Source organism: Monodon monoceros, unplaced genomic scaffold (genome assembly GCF_005190385.1).
Source record: "Monodon monoceros isolate NGI ecotype Baffin Bay Population unplaced genomic scaffold, NGI_Narwhal_1 Super_Scaffold_18, whole genome shotgun sequence".
Taxonomy (NCBI): Eukaryota; Metazoa; Chordata; class Mammalia; order Artiodactyla; family Monodontidae; genus Monodon; species Monodon monoceros.
This window is the reverse complement of record NW_021703774.1, coordinates 23,559,323-23,577,239: the sequence shown is the minus strand read 5'-3', so window position 1 is coordinate 23,577,239 and position 17,917 is coordinate 23,559,323. Positions and strand designations below refer to the sequence as shown.

Below are 17,917 nucleotides of genomic sequence, written 5' to 3'. Positions count from 1 at the left end.
ATGTGTGCATAGGGACCCAGGGGAAGGAGCAGTGACCCCAGGGGAGACTGAACCAGGCCTACCTGCTAGTGTTGGAAGGTCTCCTGCAGAGGCAGGGGGTGGCTGTGACTCACCGTGGGGACAAGAACACTGGCAGCAGAAGTTCTGGAAAGTACTCCTTGGCGTGAGCCCTCCCAGAGTCTGCCATTAGCCCCACCAAAGAGTCCAGGTAGGCTCCAGTGTTGGGTCGCCTCAGGCCGAACAACCAACAGGGAGGGAACCCAGGCCCACCCATCAGCAGACAAGCAGATTAATGTTTTACTGAGCTCTGCCCACCAGAGCAACATGCAGCTCTACCCATCACCAGTCCCTCCCATCAGGAAGCCTGCACAAGCCTCTTAGATAACCTCACCCACCAGAGGGCAGACAGCAGAAGCAAGAAGAACTACAATCCTGCAGCCTGTGGAACAGAAACCACATTCACAGAAAGATAGACAAGATGAAAAGGCAGAGGGCATGTACCAGATGAAGGAACAAGATAAAACCCCAGAAAAACAACTAAATGAAGTGGAGATAGGCAACCTTCCAGAACAAGAATTCAGAATAATGATAGTGAAGATGATACAGGACCTCACCTCAGAAAAAGAATGGAGGCAAAGATCGAGAAGATGCAAGAAATATTTAACAAAGACCTAGAAGAATTAAGGAACAAACAAACAGACATGAACAATACAATAACTGAAATGAAAACTACACTAGAAGGAATCAATAGCAGAATAACTGAGGCAGAAGAACGGATAAGTGACTTGGAAGACAGAATGGTGGAATTCACTGCTGCAGAACAGAATAGAGAAAAAAAGAATGAAAAGAAATGAGGACAGCCTAAGAGACCTCTGGGAAAACATTAAATGCAACAACATTCGCATTATACGCATCCCAGAAGGAGGAGAGAGAGAGAAAGGACCAGAGAAAAGATTTCAAGAGATTATAGTCAAAAACTTCCCTAACATGGGAAAGGAAATAGCCACCCAAGTCCAGGAAGCGCAGCGACTCCCATACAGGATAAACCCAAGGAGGAACACACCAAGACACATAGTAATCAAATTGGCAAAAAATTAAAGACAAAGAAAAATTATTGAAAGCAGCAAGGGAAAAACAACAAATAACTTACAAGGGAACTCCCATAACATTAACAGCTGATTTCTCAGCAGAAAGTCTACAAGCCAGAAGGGAGTGGCATGATATACTTAAAGTGATGAAAGGGAAGAACCTACAACCAAGATTACTCTACCACGCAAGGATCTCATTCAGATTCGATGGAGAAATCAAAAGCTTTACAGACAAGCAAAAGCTAAGAGAATTCAGCACCACCAAACCAGCTTTACAACAAATGCTAAAGGAACTTCTCTAAGTGGGAAACACAAGAGAAGAAAAGGACCTACAAAAACAAACCCAAAACAATTAAGAAAATGGTCATAGGAACATACATATTGATAATTACCTTAAACGTGAATGGATTAAATACTCCAAACAAAAGACACAGGATTGCTGAATGGATACAAAAACAAGACCCATATATATATGCTGTCTACAAGAGACCACTTCAGACCTAGGGACACATACAGACTGAAAGTGAGGGGACTGAAAAAGATATTCCATGCAAATGGAAATCAAAAGAAAGCTGGAGTAGCAATACTCATATCAGGTAAAATATACTTTAAAATAAAGAATGTTACGAGAGACAAGGAAGAACACTACATAATGATCAAGGGATCAATCCAAGAAGAAGATATAACAATTATAAATATATATGCACCCAACATAGGAGACCTCAATACATAAGGCAACTGCTAACAGCTATAAAAAAGGAAATTGACAGTAACACAATAATAGTGGGGGACTTTAACACCTCACTTACACCAATGGACAGATCATCCAAAATGAAAATAAATAAGGAAACAGAAGCTTTAAATGACACAATAGACCAGATAGATTTAATTGATATTTATAGGACTTTCCATCCAAAAACAGATTACACTTTCTTCTCAAGTGCACATGGAACATGCTCCAGGATAGATCACATCCTGCGTCACAAATGAAGCCTCAGTAAATTTAAGAAAATTGAAATCATATCAAGCATCTTTTCTGACCACAATGCTATGAGATTAGAAATGAATTACAGGGGGAAAAACATAAAAAACACAAACACATGGAGGCTAAACACTACATTACTAAATAACCAAGAGATCACTGAAGAAATCAAAGAGGAAATCAAAAAATACCTAGAGACAAATGACAATGAAAACACAACAATCCAAAACGTATGGGATGCAGCAAAAGCAGTTCTAAGAGTGAAGTTTATAGCTATACAAGCCTAGCTCAAGAAACATGCAAAATCTCAAATAAATAATCTAACCTTACACCTAACGGAACTAGAGGAAGAACAAACAAAACCCAAAGTTAGCAGAAGGAAAGAAATCATAACGATCACAGCAGAAATAAATGATATAGAAACAAAGAAAACAATAGCAAAGATCAATAAAACTAAAAGCTGGTTCTTTGAGAAGATAAACAAAATTGATAAGCCATTAGCCAGACTCATCAAGAAAAAGAGGGAGAGGACTCAAATCAATAAAATTAGAAATGAAAAAGGAGAAGTTACAACTGACACTGCAGAAATACAAAGCAGCCTAAGAGACTACTACAAGCAACTCTATGCCAATAAAATAGACAACCTGGAAAAAATGGACAAATTTTTAGAAAGGTATAACCTTCCAAGACTGAACCAGGAAGAAATAGAAAATATGAACAGACCAATCACAAGTAGTGAAATTGAAACTGTGATTAAAAATCTTCCAAAAAAAAAAGTCCAGGACCAGATGGCTTCACAGGTGAATTCTATCAAACATTTAGAGAAGAGCTAACACCTATCCTTCTCAAACTCCTCCAAAAAATTGTGGAGGAAGGAACACTCTCAAACTCATTCTATGAGGCCACCATCACCCTGATACCGAAACCAGACAAAGATACTACAATAAAAGAAAATTACAGACCAATATCACTGATGAATATAGATGCAAAAATCCTCAACAAATACTATCAAACAGAATCCAACAGCACATTAAAAGGATCATACACCATGATCAAGTGGGATTTATCCCAGGGATGCAAGGATTCTTCAATATACGCAGATCAATCAATGTGATACACCATATTAACACATTGAAGAATAAAAATCATATGATCATCTCAATAGATGCAGAAAAAGCTTTTGACAAAATTCAACACCCATTTATGACAAAAACTCTCCAGAAAGTGGGCACAGAGGAAACCTACCTCAACATGATAAAGACCATATATGACAAACCCACAGCAAACATCATTCTCAATGGTGAAAAACTGAAACCATTTCCTCTAAGATCAGGAACAAGACAAGGATGTCCACTCTCACCGCTATTATTCAACATAGTTTTGGAAGTCCTAACCTTGGCAATCAGAGAAAAAAAAGAAACAAAAGGAATACAAATCGGAAAAGAAGAAGTAAAACTGTCACTGTTTGCAGATGACATGATACTATACATGGAGAATCCTAAAGATGCCACCAGAAAACTACTAGAGCTAGTCAATGAATTTGGTAAAGTTGCAGGATACAAAATTAATGCACAGAAATCTCTTGCATTCCTATACACTAATGATGAAAAATCTGAAAGAGAAATTAAGGAAACACTCCCATTTATCACTGCAACAGAAAGAATAAAATACCTAGGAATAAACCTACCTAGAGAGACAAAAGACCTGTATCAGAAAACTATAAGACACTGATGAAAGAAATTAAAGATGATACCAACAGATGGAGAGATATACCATGTTCTTGGATTGGAAGAATCAATATTGTGAAAATGACTATACTACCAAAAGCAATCTACAGATTCAATCCAATCCCTATCAAATTACCAATGGCATTTTTTACAGAACTAGAACAAAACATCTTAAAATTTGTATGGAGACACAAAAGACCCCGAATAGCCAAAGCAGTCTTGAGGGAAAAAAATGGAGCTGGAGGAATCAGACTCCCTGACTTCAGACTATACTACAAAGCTACAGTGATCAAGACAATATGGTACTGGCACAAAAACAGAAACACAGATCAATGGAACAAGATAGAAAGCCCAGAGGTAAACCCACGCACCTATGGTCAACTAATCTATGACAAAGGAGGCAAGGATATACAATGGAGAAAAGACAGTCTCTTCAATAAGTGGTGCTGGAAAAACTGGACAGCTACATGTAAAAGAATGAAATTAGAACACTCCCTAACACCATACACAAAAATTAACCCAAAATGGATTATAGAGCTAAATGTAAGACCAGACACTATAAAACTCTTAGAGGAAAACATAGGAAGAACACTCTTTGACATAAATCACAGCAAGATCTTTTTTGATCCACCTCCTAGAGTAATGGAAATAAAAGCAAAAATAAACAAATGGGACCTAATGAAACTTAAAAGCTTTTGCACACCAAAGGAAACCATAAACAAGATGAAAAGACAACCCTCAGAATGGGAGAAAATATTTGCAAACGAATCAACAGACAAAGGATTAATCTCCAAAATATATAAACAGCTCATGCAGCTCAATATTAAAAAAACAAACAACCCAATCCAAAAATGGGCAGAAGACCCAAATAGACATTTCTCTAAAGAAGACATACAGATGGCCAAGAAGCACATGAATAGCTGCTCAACATCACTAATTATTAGAGAAATGCAAATCACAACTACAATGAGGTATCACTTCACACCAGTTAGAATGGGTTTCATCCGAAAATCTACAAACAACAAATGCTGGAGAGGGTGTGGAGAAAAGGGAACCCTCTTGCACTGTTGGTGGGTATGTAAATTGATACAGCCACTATGGAGAGCAGTATGGAGGTTCCTTAAAAAACTAAAAATAGAACTACCATATGATCCAGCAATCCCACTACTGGGCATATACCCAGAGAATTGAATATACCATAATTCAAAAAGACAGATGCACCCCAATGTTCAGTGCAGCACTATTTACAATAGCCAGGACATGGAAGCAACCTAAATGCCCATCGACAGACGAACGGATAAAGAAGTTGTGGTACATATATACAATGGAATATACTCAGCCATAAAAAGGAATGAAATTGGGTCATTTGTAGGGACGTGGATGGACCCAGAGACTGTCATACAGGGTGAAGTAAGTCAGAAAGAGAAAAACAAATATCATATATTAACGCATGTATGTGGAACCTAGAAAAATGGTACAGATGCACCGGTTTGCAGGCAGAAATTGAGACACAGATGTAGAGAACAAACGTATGGACACCAAGGGGGGAAAGTGGTGGGGGGGGGGGGCGGGGGGGGGGGGGCGTGATGAATTGGGCGATTGGGATTGATATGTATACGCTGATGTGCATAAAATCGATGACGAATCAGAAGCTGCTGTATAAAAAATTAAAAAATAAAAAGATTTCCCCCTGAAAACCAACAGGGAGATCGTTCAGTATATAAAAGGATTTAAAGGTAAAAAATAAAATAGGTAAACAACGACAACAACAATAACAAAAAAAAAGAACCTGAGCTTCATTAAGTCCTGAAACCAGGTGTGTGATCTCAGTTGGAAGACTGTGGGTTTTGGCCGGGTTCGAGTCCCGGCTGCATGGGTTCAAGTCCCAATCAGGGTTTTGACCGGGTTTGAGTCCTGGCCACATGGGTTCAAGTCCCAGTCTGAGGTGCATGGTTTCAGGAACACCTGCTCCGGTAGCAGTTCCCTGCAGGGACCCAGGGGCCCCAAGCCCAACTCCTCAGGGGCTGCCTGTCCCTGCCCAGCCACTCTTGTTCTGCCCAATGAAGCCTCTGACAGACACCCACCAAGGGACAACCAGGGCCCCTCCCCGCCCTCAGACTCAACTCTTCCCCAAGCCAGTGTTTTCAAACTGCAGTCCAGACCACAGAGCAATGCACTTGGAAAATCCTAACCAGCATTAAAAACAACACCAACATGATGTCGGACAGGGAAGCGTCAGGGCACACTGCGGGCAGGACTGGGGCTGAAACCTGGTTCCCCTCCGCGTGCGCATGCGCTCTCTTCTTTCTCCTGGGTCACAGCATAAAACGTGCTTATGTCAGGGTCAAAGAAGTGGAAAGCCAGAGTACACAGGGTGCTGCACAGGGTTGGGGTGTGTCTCCCAAGCATTTCTCAAGACCTACCTGGAGCTGTGTGCTGGGAGGGATAAGATAAGGTAAAATAAGGTGGCTGAACAAAAAACAAAAAGGAAAGGAGCAGGAGAACCCAGAGTGGGGAGGGAGCAGTCTGACCAGGGGGCAGGGAGGAGCTGGGATCTGCCAGGAGTCTCAGAGATAAGATAAGAGGAGCAGGTGTGGAAGGCACAGCAGGCAGGAGACCTGCAGGAACAAACCTGTGCACAAACGCATGGAGGCTGACTTGAGAAGGGCCCGAATTAACAGACAGGAAGGTCAGGCGAGAGCACTGACAAGGATCTGAACCAGAACTCTCGTGCCTTCCAAAAACCTCAGGCTCACTCCCACCTGCCCTTCATGGGGAACCAGCCCCAGTCAGTCCAAAGACTCCTGCCCAGATCCGCTCTGCTCCTGAGCATGAGACACAGCTACTTTTATTTAAAAGGAGAGCTGTAGTGATAGCCAGAGAAACCCAGGAATGCACAGGAGCCTAGAAAGTTAAGATGACCCACCATAACCTGCCCTCAAAGAACCCTTCACCTTCATAGGAAAGCAGCACCCAGGCACCGGGCTTCATCTTCTTTTAATCTTTATAAACAACCTAAATGACATGGATGTTATTGCCCCCATTTCACAAAGGAGAAAACCAAAGTCAGAGAGGTTAACTAACTGGCTGAGGTCATTCAGCTCCTGAACGGTGGCCCTGGGGTCTGATACCTGCCCTCCGCTGCTCTGTGCCCACCACACCACACTGCTTCCCCAAATGCTCGGTCCACCAACTCCAAGGCACCCCCATAGGGACAGGGTACTGATTAGACACAAGTGGACCTCCTGTACCCTAATCAAAGCCAAGGAGGTTTTCGGAAGGTGACCAAACCATTGAAGGAGACAGGAGAGAGAAGGGGGAGCTAGCCCTGCCCATCACCTGGTGCTATTGCACACCCTGGGCTCCACTCTGGGCTTCTGCACCTTATGGCAGTAAACAAGTGTGAGCCCCATAGACCAAATGTCTAGGACTGGGAAAACAGCATGTAATCAGAGCTCAAATGCAGCTGGTGCCAGCTCTCAACAGCTCCCCTGCCCCCTGGCCCCGGACACACACAGACACATTTCACTCTTGAGGAAAGAGGTTTTTGAAAGAGACATCAGGGACATGCAATGGCAGAGGCCAGGGCCCCATCCCCATCTGTTCAGAAAGACCCCTGCTGGTGGACCATCCACCATACCCCACTGCCCCAGGGGTCCCCAGAAACAGGCTTTCCCCTTGCTCACCTCTAAATCCAATCCAGATAACCAAGGCAACAGTCTCCCATAAGCCACAAACCTGGATAATTTCAAAACCTCACCTTGTCTGGTAACTGATATAAGACCTATCTAACTCAGACTTTGTTTTCAGGCTTAAAACTAATTCTGCCTAAATTTCTCACCCAAGTTATCAGACCCACAAACTAAAGTTTCACTAGAGCAAAGCTGATAAGTGATTTTTTTGGCCAGTTTCCCCTGCCCTAGCTCTGCAGTTCATTGTGAAATACCCATTTCTGGCCCTGCACTCTGCAGTTGCAGCTCTGGAACCCACCAGAGTCCAGTCCTAACTTTTCTGGTCTCTAAGTATGTCAACTCTGAGCATAGTTCTGTGACGGGCCAGGATTATACCTACTTTATGACGATGAGTTTTTTAAAATTCAAAAGAGGAAACAATGTTAAATAAACTGACCAAGTTTTTTATTAAATTCCTGCATTTGAGACATATGAGTAATAATGGTCTCCTGCAGTATTTTCCTAACTGTATTTTCCTCTTTTTTTTTTTTTGCGGTACGCGGGCCTCTCACTGTTGTGGCCTCTCCCGTTGCGGAGCACAGGCTCCAGACGCGCAGGCTCAGCAGCCATAGCTCACGGGCCCAGCCGCTCCGCGGCATGTGGGATCCTCCCGGACCGGGGCACGAACCCGTGTCCCCTGCATCGGCAGGCGGACTCTCAACCACTGCGCCACCAGGGAAGCCCTTCCTAACTCTTTTAGTTCACATATCCCACTTTCAAAGTGGAAAATAAATACGTCATCTTTAAAAAGTACACATTAAAAATTAATTAGTTATGCCTTTCTTCCTGCCTGAACGGTTGTGTCCTCATACCGGAGAACTTTCCATGGGTTCCCATCTCACCCGGGACAGCGAGTGCCGTCATGGAGGAGAACTAGAGCCAGCTCCCTGGGAAGGCAGGCTCCATCCACATGGAAATGACATCACGGAAAGCTACCATCCCGCTACTATGGGGCAGTCCCTCCCCTTCTCACATTAACAGATGCTGCTCGTAAACAGTCTGTCGTTGTGAGCAGATTCACAGGTGGATGCACATTTCAAAACCGCAGCCCGTGCCAGCCCCCTTAAGGATTATTTACCTAATGTTCAAGGGACGCTGTCCCCAAACCTCCCCACATGCTGCTCTGCTGGGTACAAAGTGACCTTAGTCAATACCAGGTATTTTTTTGCAAAGGAGTGCCTACCCTCAAGGAGCAGGGGTGGGAAGGCGAACAAATGCCAGAGGAAATACCTTTCCAGAACTTTGTTCACCTCCTGGTTTTCAAAAACTGGCTCTCATAAACCCTACTTCTAACGCACCAGAATCCCAACGTGACTCAGAATTCAGCTGTCCTGAATGGTGGGGCAAACCCCGCAAAAGGAATGCACGAGCGCCAGGCACTCAGCTACACCAGCACGCATTTTCATCAGGACCTTAAGTAAATGAAAATCAAAAATGTGTTTTGGGGGCTTTTGATTTTCAAAAGCCCCCAAGATACATTAATCACAAGTTTAAACTCTTATCCTCACCACGATTTCATCTACAAGTATTAGAGTCCTCGCCCACCCCGCTTCACCCTGCTGGTCCTTGAATGGGTTTTCGGGACCTCACGGAGGAGCAATACAGGGATGGAGGGTGCATTCAGGCTCTTCATCCACTTGCCCTAGAACGCCTGGGCGCCGCCCGGTCTCCTCTGAGCGAGGACCAATGAATACAGCGGTGAGGGTGGAGGACGGGCACTCACATTTGGGAGTGCCCACTAGGTACCAGCACCAAAATAGTCATTTGGTCAATTCTTTGAACACCTGTTCACTGATGTCTCCCCCCAGTGCTCTGGGTTAGTCTGTGCAGGTTCTGGGATAAACCTGCCCTTGGCCCCGGGGTGCTCACAGCTGCAGGAGCATGCAGGCACATCTATAACGGGCACAGACACCACGGAGACGGCCAGAGGCCCACTGAGGCCGACACACGAGGACCAGGTGCAGAGGAGGCAGCTGAGCAGCGGCAAAGCCTGGGAGCCTGGACAGCTCAGCCACTGACACTACGTGTGCTGCTCGCCTCTTCACCCTCCATAGCAAGAGGGGGCTTCAGCTGGCTCACCAGGCCCCTTTTCCAGCCCTAACATGCTAAAGTGCTATAAAGGAAGTGAACAAAGTTGTTGTCTAGAGAGAGAAAGAACTGGAATAAATACAGCTCACCACTCCCCAGGGACAGAGACTGAGAAAGAAGCACAGCCAGTGTCCCCTGACATGAGTCCTCAAGCTCCAAAAGGAAATTTTCCTGCTGAACCCTCACTCTCTGACCTTCCCAAAGAGATTTCTGAGATACCATTTCATTCATGTTGAAAAACAGACTCAGAGACTCCATTAGCTGGAAATTATCTGGGGTATGAGGACCTTCAAATCTAGTCTCCAAAACTAAAAAAAAACAAACAAACAAACAAACAAAAAAACCACCAAGTGATGCCTACCTGGCCAGATGCAATAAGATGTATCAGCAGCAATGAGTTGTGTTCTTTTTAAAAATATATGGAAATTCCCTGGTGGTCCAGTGGTTAGGACTTAGCACTTTCACTGCAGTGGCCCAGGTTCAAGCCCTAGTCGGGGAACTAAGATCCTGCAAGCCGTGTGGCACGGCCAAAAATAAATACATACACACATACATACATAAAACAGGCAATCTTGACAAGCATTAAACAAATGAAGGCATCATAAACCTTTCCACCAGGACCCACATGGGGGAATTTTATTTGGGGGTAGGGTTCCCATATGCACCCCCAAGCCCCCCCCTTCACAGTCAGAACTCACCATCTGTCACTTGTCTCTTCTCATGAGGTGACAATAAGCCAGGGACAGTGCATGAATTTACTGAGCCACTGTTCAACCCCCTTCGTAAGTATAAAGTGTGACAAGGCAGACCAGCTCCCATCCAAGCAAAGCCTGAGTGTCTATACCTCTAAAAGCCAGCACGCCCTCCTCCTGTCTCTTCCCATCCTGAGCTGCCCCGGAAGCCATGGAATGACTGGTGTAAGGACCCAAAAGCAAGCTGCACAGCAAGCCCTTTGTCTTGGGGAGTGTGTGTGAAGCTCACTGAAAAGCCTTTTCCCGAGCAGGCTTCGTCCCGCAGCTGCTGCATGCGCACCACCCAATGGCCCACAGGCATCAAGCTCGGCATGTCCAGAACTGACCTCACCCCCCTTACCCCCCCCCCCCCATGCTCCGCGTCCTGAGCACTGCGACCACCCCCTTCTCTCCAACCCTTCCCACTTCCCCTACTCCCCCAGGGTGCTCCCAGCTGGGCAACCGCAGCAGCCCCTAACTGGCCTCTCTGGCCCCCGCCTTGCACAGGAACGCATGTCTTTCCTCCTCACCAGATCTCAACTCAAACAGCACCTCTTCTGGGATGCCCTCCCCAACACGTCCCATCCCTAAAGCCCATCCATGTCCCCCACGGCTCCCTGTTCTTTCCCCAAGGTAGCAGTGACCATGCTCTAAACCTGCCTATGTACCCGTCTTCCCGCCACACTGGGCTGTCAGCCAGAGGAGGGCACAGACCACATCTGTTGTCCCCTCTCTGTATCTCCAGCAACTAGCACCGTGCTTGACACAGAGCAGACAGAAATGAACTCAGCTGGTCCCCCCACGGTTTAAGAAAGCCTGCTATTTCTGGAACTGACTCACACCTGCTTGCATTTTTTAATCTGCATATGGAATCAAAGGTCTCTTAGGAGCCTGGTCTGAGGCAGGGTTCTCAGGCTTTAGTGGGCATCAGAACCACTCGGGAGACTTGCTGAAACACAGACCGCTGTACCGCCGCCCTGGGTTTCTGATTCTGTAGGTCTAAGATGGGGCCTGGAAACCTCTATTTCTAACAAATTCCCACCTGCTGCTGCTGGTGGTCCTAGAAACGTACCTTAAGAACCCTGTTCTGGAGGAAGAGGGGAAAAGGGAACAGAGGTGGCCCAAGCCCAAGGTCAGGCAGGAAGTCTAAACAGGGATCCTTTCCTAAAAGTTTCTCCCTGCTACTCCCTCCCAAAAAGTCTGGCTTTGTCCTTAAGTGGAAACCTTCCACCTGCCCCTTCCTTTCCCACTACTCCCTCAAGAAACTGAAAAAGAACATCGGAAATGAATGGGCTTAAAGACAATGACCCACAGAACCAGCCACCAAAGGAATCTCAAGATTGTCACTTTAGTACTCCCGGGAAAGAACTCTTTAATGATATCCGGGAGGCCCCAGGGCAGGGGCTCACAGGTGGCCCTCTGCCCCCTCCCAGCCAAGGACAATCTTTTTACTTTGGGCATGAACAGTCTGTGTGGACACTGGAAAGTTCCTTTACATTCTTGAAATTTTTCTTTTTTTCTTTTCCTCTTAGAAAAAGGAAATACAGTCGACTGTTTCCTCCAAGGACTCAGAAGAGTATATGTGTTAGGGGAAAGACTTAGACTTCTGAACCAAAAATCCATGAATTTCTTTAGATGTGCCCTTCGCCTCGGCCTTTAAAAGCACACCCCAGGGCCCATCACTCAAATATCTCAGGCACTCCAGGCTTCTAGATAGTGAGGTCTGGCTTCCGGGTTCGTCTGGCAGCAGGCTCAGAAACATCCTAATACATATCCATTTTCAAAGGCAACGAAAAACATGAAGAAGAACCCAGGGGAAGATATAAAGAGCCTCTGTCCCCCCTCAAACCCCACCTCATAGCCTTCCCCTCCCCTGTCAGTCAGCCCCAGCCAGGCCTGGTGAGTCAACCTTCTACGGTGAGAGACAGGCCACTAGGGTCATTCATTCCCCACAGGTGCAAGTCACCTCTGGAATGCCCCAAACCTGCATGTCTACCACTAAAGTCCCCTTTCCCTGTCTCCTTCCCAGGCCATCCTGCCTGAAAGTTATCTAAGCATCCAGCCAAATTCTGTCAAACTGCATTTCCTTAAGAGTGGATGTGTGATTGATAATGCAGCCACAAGAATGTAAATGACAACATTGTCTAAGACTGGCTACATAAATAGTGGTACACCCATTAGATGGACTGCTATGCAGCCATCTAAAATGACACTGTGGAAGGTATTTATTGACAAATAAGAAAGTTTACTATATATTCCCATGTAGGAAAAACGCAGGTTACAAAACAGTATTATCCTTTATTTTGGAGGGAGGGAGGGAGGGAGGGAGGGAGGGAGGGAGAGAGATGGATGATAGAAACAGAGCATGCAAAACAGGAACAGTGGTTTTCTCTGGGTGGTGGGGTGATAGATTCTTATTACTTTATTTCCTAAAATTTTCTACAAAGAACATGTACTACTTTTATAACAGAAAATAAGTTATATAAAAATAATCTTAAATATCTGTTGTTAAAATAAAAAAATAAAAGCAAGCACACAAAGGTGTGATTTAAAGAAACTATCCCAGATCCCTGAAGCGTTTGTCCTGGGCGGGATGGGCAGAGGGTTAGATAGCAAATCAGAGTGCTAAAAATACTACCTCTCTACACCCTTTAGCCACTGTCCTTCATCAGCAAGGCCCTGACAGGCCACCAGGAAGGTGGAACACGGCCACCCCACTTTTGGGAAAGAGGCTCAACTGTGCTTCTCAGAAAGTGGTGAGAAAACCACTTGGCAGAGGCAGGTCTAATGCTGGCCCCTGTGTTAAAAGATAGAAATAATTAACGGTACTTTCCCCAAAACAGGATCCTAGTTTAGAATAATGTAGTAAGTGCAGTGATCACATTTTTCTGAACCGAAAGTTAAGACATGTATGGGTTGGCAAAAAATTTGTTTGGGTTTTTCCGTAACATGACTGGGGCCCTTTTAGATCAGGGGTCAGCAAACCATGGGGCCAAATGCAGCCCTGTTGCCTGCTTTTGTAAATAAGCATTTACTGGAACACAGCCTTGCTCATTCATTTAGGTACTGGCAACAGCTCATTCATCTACATATGCATTATCTATCGCTGTTTTTTGGGGTTTGGTTTGGTTTGGTTTTAAGCTATAACAGCACGGTTGAGCAGTTGCAAGTGAGAACTATGGCCCAGAAAGCCTAAAATATTTCCTATCTGGCTCTTTTTTTTCTCCATCTGGCTCTTCAAGGAAAGTTTGTTAACCCTTATTCTAGGGCAACAGAGTAAAATGTAACCACAACTGTCCCAGGAAATCCAGAAAGGTCACTAGAGTTATATCAGAGCAGCCCAAAAAGGCTGGTGTTGGGGTGAGGACCCCCCCGTTACAGCTCTGCTCCTGACCCCAAAAGATGGGTACCTCACCAGGCACAGAGCTGCCCACCACCCAGAGGCCCCAGGGACAAAGGGAGGGCTCTGTAGTGACCACCTTTTACTGGGTCACCTAGAACAGGGCAGCCGAGTTCTGGTGGGGGGTGGCGGTTGGAGGGGAGACACAGGCAGACACGATGTCCACTACTGTGGGGCGGCACAGTGGAATTGTGCCCTGTAAGGAAAGGAGTTCGTTTCTGGACCTCAAGTTGTCTCCTGGGCTAAGGACTTCATGTTCCTCCAAAAGCCATTTCTGGACTATTGGGATTTTTCTTGGAACCATTTAAAACGTATACACTCTTACGCTAACACACTCAAGAGCGTGTTGAATAGCAGGCACTCTGACATTCTCCTCCAACGAATTTCACCAGTTCCCCAAACATTTTTATTCTGTGAGAAGCAGAAAACCAGCACAATGTGATGATAACGATAGCTGCTATTATTTACTGGGAGTTTATTATATGCCAGGCTGTGTGCTAAGTGTTCTATGTGTATTACCTGACTCATTTTTAAAAGGTAAGTACTATTATTTTGCCCATTTTACGGATGAAGGAACTAAGGCACAGAGAGGTTAAGTAACTTGCCGAAAGTCACACAATGAATAACAAGTAGAGTTAGAACTCGAATCTATCATGGCTCAGGAGCCAGGCAACCATTTAACAGATAAAAGGAGAAAACAAATAAGAGTGTGTTTTGATGTCCTAGACTGCAAGCCTTCATTCTCAACCCAATGGGTAATTAAGAAGACATTCCTTAGGGGCTTCCCTGGTGGCGCAGTGGTTAAGAATCCTCCTGCCAATGCAGGGGACACGGGTTTGAGCCCTGGTCCGGGAAGACTCCACATGCCGCGGAGCAACTAAGCCCATGTGCCACAACTACTGAGCCCACGCGCCTCTAGAGCCCGTGCTCTGCATCAAGAGAAGCCACCACAATGAGAAGCCTGCGCACCGCAACAAAGAGTGGCCCCCGCTTGCACACAGCAACAAAGACCCAACTCAGCCAAAAATAAATAAATAAATAAATAGATTTATTTAAAAAAAGAAGACATTCTTAGGATTCCCTGGTGTGTTGCCCCAAGGTGGGCACTGTGCTGGGGCCAGGGAGGGGGAGATAAAAATGCAGCAGAAGGAGAAGTTCCAGCCTCTAATGATAATCCAGAGAGAAACCCAATGCTGTGTATGAACCTGCACGGGCCTGGACTCCAATGCACAGGTGAGTAGCACAGAGGGTCCCAAGTGGTCTTTCCTCCCACTGGGGAGCAAACGTAACTGATTACAAATACCAACCTGCCAAGCACGGGGTCCAGAGGGCAATTTCATTCTCTGACCAAAAACCCACCCAAGTTTTCTGCTTAGAACATTAAAAAAGATTTCGTTCAGGAAGTGATACATGAAGCAGTCAAGATGCTCTGGAGTTGGGCGCCCCAGGTTCAAATCCTGACTCTGCTGCGAACCTAAGCAGTCATTTAAGCTCATCTTTGCAACTGAGTTTCCCTCATCTGTTCCCAAGAGGAGTGGGTTAGATAATCCATATAACAGTACTTAGGACCCCAAGTGCCTGGCACACAGTAGGTGCTCAAAACCATTAGCCGACATGATCATTATTAAGACCACACGGACACTCTGGAAGGACTCAGCAAGTCACTCAGACCTGGTGAGACCAGTGTGGACAACCCTCTTACCGATTTCTACCCCAGCACCTGGGCTGGGTACAGTACCAGATCTGACTCGGGGAGAGCAGACTCGCCCTCTCTCGGGGGCCAGTGAGGCTGATTCAGCTGTGGTGTGAGGCATCGTTCAGGACAGGTGGTCTGGTGTGCTGGCGGCCTGCTTGACCGCTGGTAATCCTCACCATGGTCAATACCACTCTCAGAGGAGATAACAGCACAGGAGGCTTTCGCCAGGTAAGCACAGGCTTTTGACAGTGCTGGGGAACCCCTCTGACCCCCACAAGTTCCCTGTCTCCAAGCTACAGCCCATCTGCTGCCAGATTAACCTTTTCCAAATCCATTTTCATCATGTCAAGCCCCGGCTCAAATGGCTCGTAGTTTTCTAGAGGATAAGCTCCAAACTCCTGAGTCTGAAGTCGGGACCCAGGCCTCCCGTCCAGCCTCCGCTTACACCTGTGCCATGTAAGCGCTGCTCCAATTCCTTCCCTCTCACACCAACCCTTCATCCCTGCACTTCTAAAACTGAATGAGGCCTGCCTCCGGGCCCGTGCATCAGCTCTGCTCCACCCGGCCAGGCCACTCCAGGCCTGTCCCTGAACCCGTTTCCTATAATCTGTTTCCTCACCTGGATATTACGACAGCATAAGTTCTTATTATGTCCAATCTAAGTAAGAGAGGCAGAAGTACTTTGAAATGTATGAACATGTCATATATATTCAAGGACACATTTCTAATCAGGCCCTAACTTACTCTTGGCTCTTATGATTTTGTCTTCCCATCAGCTGATGTAAATTTTCCACTGCTGGTCAGATTCTGCCCCGTTTTGTAAGTTATCTTTGGCACACAGAAGTCTTTCCAATAATAAGCCCCTTGGGAGGCTCACATCTCACACGCCTCTGACTCTTTCCCCACCTACCTCCACACACAGACAGACCCTGACCACACAAATACAAGTGTCATCTGTACTGTCACACAGGTAGGTGAATAAGAACCCTGGTGGGGAACCCTGGAGCTGTAGTTGAGGAGTTTATCTTAAACTAAAATCAGATATTTAAGGGGTTGTGTTTAAATCTGGCCAAAATACTGTGGGTGGCTTTGGGAGGCTGACTGATGGCCCCCCAGAGATGTTCACACCCTAATCCCCAGAACCTGTGACTATGTTCTCTTATGTGGCAAAAGGGACTGCTGAAAGGGTGATTACGTTACAGATCTTGAGATGGGGGGGATTATCCACCTGGGCCCAATGTAATCAAGGGTCTTTATGAGAGAGAGAGAGGCAGGAGGATCTGAGTCAGAAGAGGGAGAGAAAGATGTGAGAAAGGCAGACATTGGAGTGATGCAGTTGTGAGGAAGGAACCACCGCCAAGGGATGCAAGCAGCCCCGAGAGGCTAGAAAGGCAAGGGGAGGGGCTCTGCCCTTGAGCCTCCGGAGAGAATCTGCCCTGCTGACTCCTTGATTTCAGCCAGGTGATACCCATTTCAGACTTCTGACCTCCAGAGCTGTAAAATAATAAATTTGTGGTGTTTAAGTCATTGAATCTGTGGTAATTTGTTATAGCAGCAATAGGAAACTAATGCAGTGGCTATTTTTAAAAGATACATCATTGGTTTGGGAAGAGGGGCGATATTCTAGAATAATTTCCAGATCATTCATCTAAAATAACTTGGTTTAGTCACTCCACAAGTGGTACGGAGTGCCAGCTAAGTGCCAGGTGCTGTGGTAGGTTCTCGCATATCCCATGGGCAGCTCAAGACACATTCTTGTTCCTGATGACAGAGTCCTGCCTGCTTTCAGTATAAATATGCCCCATTCGTCTACCAGCCTCTTTCCCAGGCTCGGTTCAACACTGAAAGCATTATGGAGATGCTTTACATTACGTTACATGCCAGGCACTGTGCACGGCCTGGGGTACCGCAACGTCCAAGCAAGAGCCCGCACCCCTCAAAATGCTCCTCAGTTCTTACGTTCTTAATCTTTCAAAACACTTTCACTTCAGATTAAATATTTCAGTGCAATAGTATTAAAAACAAGAACAGCTACCAGTTATTACTCCCCTTCTGTGTGTATCACTTTTTATTAGTCCTAATCCTACAGCAACCCTGTGAGGTATTACTGTCCCCATCTACTGATGAGACTCAGCTCCCAGGTAAAGAAATCTCCTCTAAGTCCCAATGCTGTCAGGGGCAGGCCCATCCATGCCTGTCTGACCCCAGGCTCAAGTCCTTTCCTCCTGCAGCCTAGGAAGTGAGCAGATAAGAAACCTGCCCCCAGGTCAGTAACAACAGTCACTCTCCTGGGGGCTTCCCTGGTGCCGCAGTGGTTGAGAATCCGCCTGCCAATGCAGGGGACATGGGTACAAGCCCTGGTCCGGGAAGATCCCACATGGCGTGGAGCAACTAAGCCCGTGAGCCACAACTACTGAGCCTGTGAGCCACAACTATTGAAGTCTGTGCGCCTAGAGCCCGTGATCCGCAATAAG

General features: G+C 45.9%; 1 protein-coding gene across 5 annotated transcripts in view; it reads right to left on the bottom strand.

Annotated features, from left to right (window-relative positions):
- The window catches only part of COQ8A (coenzyme Q8A), a 49,427-nt gene that overhangs the window by 23,367 nt on the left and 8,143 nt on the right, over positions 1-17,917 (bottom strand). The gene's annotated exons all lie outside the window — the stretch shown is intronic.